The 2,773-nt window shown below is 43.8% G+C and overlaps 1 non-coding gene across 1 annotated transcript; it reads left to right on the top strand.

Annotated features, from left to right (window-relative positions):
- The first annotated feature begins 553 nt into the window (after nucleotides 1-553).
- Nucleotides 554-628, top strand: Trnat-ugu (transfer RNA threonine (anticodon UGU)). The gene has a single exon. It is a non-coding gene; the product is annotated as a tRNA-Thr (tRNA).
- Nucleotides 629-2,773: the final 2,145 nt, after the last annotated feature.

A 2,773-nucleotide genomic window follows, 5' to 3' on the forward strand; every position in this document is an offset into this window, starting at 1 on the left:
TTGGTAATGTGTATGGAATCAGTGGTGACTCGTACTCAGAAATGTATTGATGCTGAAGGCCACCAATTTGAACATTAGTCACATTTGCAAAGTACATTTATTTTTCCAATTGGATTTTAAGCTTTCCATTTCCAGAAATTTAACATTGTAGAACGGGAAATAAATTTTCTATGACACTTCAAAGTGTGTATACATTCTTTTGATGCACCCTGTACAACAACGGGGACAGTTGAAAATGTGTGCCCTGACCGGGACTCGAACCCAGGATCTCCTGCTTACATCCATCTGAGCCATCGAGGGTACAGAGGATAGTGTGCGACTGCAGGGATTTATTGCCAGCACACTCCCCACGAGACCCACATTCTCAACTTATAGTCCACGCACTACATTTGTAGTGCCTCTGCCATTATACCCATTACTCGCGGCAGACAATCCACCGAGTCCCGTAAGAGTTCAGGCAAATCATGTGCATCCCCACTGAAGGAGGTCATCAGCTGGTTAGCCTTAAACGATATGAAGATGGCATCTCTTCTTTCGGACATGTCCGAAAGTGGCCCTCGGTAGCTCAGATGGATAGAGCGTCTGCCATGTAAGCAGGAGACCCCGGGTTCGAGCCCCGGTCGAGGCACACATTTTCAACTGTCCCCATTGATGTATATTAACACACATCAGCAGCTAATGGTACTGATTCAATTGTAATTCCAATAATTTTATTCCAGAAACATGCATCATTACTATACCCTCTGTGTTATTAATAGACTCAAAAAATGCCTGTGAAATGCCGTTCGAATCACTACCACTGTCCAGAAAACACTTAACACATACACCTTGTACACTTGGTGCTATTACAGGTTGATACACTTCCTTTTTACTTACCATGTGATCTTCTTCATACAACAAATCCTCAATCTATTTCTTGGAAAAAAATATCATCCTGCTTACCAAAATGATTATTATACATACTGTCACTGGGTCAATGGAGGCGTCCGATCCCACCCACCTTTGTCCCGTGACGTAAGGTGGCGGTTGTGTGTTACGTCACGACAGTGCGGAGTTTAGTTTATGAGTGTGTTGTGTTTGTAGTCGTCGTTTTGTTGCTGTCTGTGGTGTCCTCTGGTGGTGTGTTTATGGTTTGCGTGTTGTGTGGTGTATTGGGTTCATTTTTGTATCGCTGCTTGCCAACTGTTCAGTTGTTGGTTGTGACTGTTCTTCAATAGAAATTTTTCTACAGAAATTGGTTTCAGTGAGTTAAGAATTATGTTTAAGTTATTGTAGCGTTGTTTGCTGTATGTCGTGTGGTAAGTCGTTTAATTGAATTCGTGGCTGCTTTTGTTAGGTATGGATATGACTGATAAATACAATAGTGCTCGTTTGCAGGCTGAAATGGGGGATGATAATCTCTCCCTCATAAAATTCTTGCAAATATTCGGGCTGCTGGCTGAGGTCGTGAAATGCGGTGTGTATCGGAAGAACACGAGGTTGGCTAAAGTTCAGGCGTCTCGGATCAGGGACTGCTACATGCGGTGGTGCCAAAGAGTCTACCTTTGGCGCTACATAAGGCGTGGTACCTGGTACGAGAGGTCTAGGTTGGGCACGAGAGAGATAGTTTTGATGACGTGATATTTTTGTTATAGACCTTCTCATAGTTTTTGTGCACTTGCGACTGGTGTAAGTGAGAGGACTATTTTTGACTTGTTTTCGTATTGTAGGGAAGTTTGTTCTGAATATATTAACTACAGGGGTAAGTTGGGTGGGCCTGGGGTCGTGATGGAGGTTGACAAGTCGCAGTTTGGGAAGAAGTAGTATGGGAGGGCTAAGTCTCTGGTTGGTTTATGGGTGGCGGGGTGCGGGGGGTGCAGCTGTTGTTTCTGGGGGTGGTTATTTAGTGTGTGTGTTTAGGGTTTTGGAGGGATGAACAAAGAGGGAATTGGTGGGATTAATTGAGGAGTATATAGAGGAGGGTAGTACAATAGTTTTAGATTCTTTTTCACCTTATAGGGGGTTCGGCCAGGTGCGGTATGACCATTTAGTTGTTAAACATATTCAGAAATCACGAATTATGTGACTGGGGCATGCACAAATACGATAGAGGGGTTTTGGGGGCGGTTAAATCAGTCATTGGGAGTGGGAAGAGGTGCTCTTCTAACCTTCAGTCTTATTTAGATGAGTATTGTTGGTGGAAGTGTGTCCCTGTGGGCTATTGCATTTTTCGGGTTTTTTTAAGGGCTATTAGTAAAATGTATAAACCAAAGGTGGTTGGTCAAAGAGTGGGGGGCTGCAGCTCAGTTGGGGGGGGGGGGGAGGGGAGTTGTTTGTAATGTTTGTGGATGTGGGTGGGTGGTGGCTGTTTTATGATTATGTTGTGGAGGATCTTCTTTGTTGCGGTTGTTTTTGAGTTGTAGTGTGTGATTGAGATTTGTTAATTTTTTTGTTATTTATTTGTTGATGGATGTTTGATTTTGGGGGGACGGTGAAGGTTGGGGGGGGGGGAGGCCGGTAGGTTGTGAATGGGTTGGGAGCTTGTTTTGGTTGCGTTTGTGTGTGTGTGTGTGTGTGTGTGTGTGTGTGTGTGTGTGTGTGTGTGTGTGTGTGTGTGTGTGTGTGTGCGTGTGTGTATGATTGTGGTGCTTGACCTAGTGTGTAACGCCAGAATTTTTTTGTGGTAAGTAGTCTTTTTTCTTAGTGTATTTTACGTGTATTGTGATGTTCAGTGGGGTATTTCTTTGTTGTGTGGTCGGTGGTATTTACTGTATGTGTTTCGGTTGATGTTTCG

This window comes from Schistocerca serialis, chromosome 6, assembly GCF_023864345.2.
Source record: "Schistocerca serialis cubense isolate TAMUIC-IGC-003099 chromosome 6, iqSchSeri2.2, whole genome shotgun sequence".
Taxonomy (NCBI): Eukaryota; Metazoa; Arthropoda; class Insecta; order Orthoptera; family Acrididae; genus Schistocerca; species Schistocerca serialis.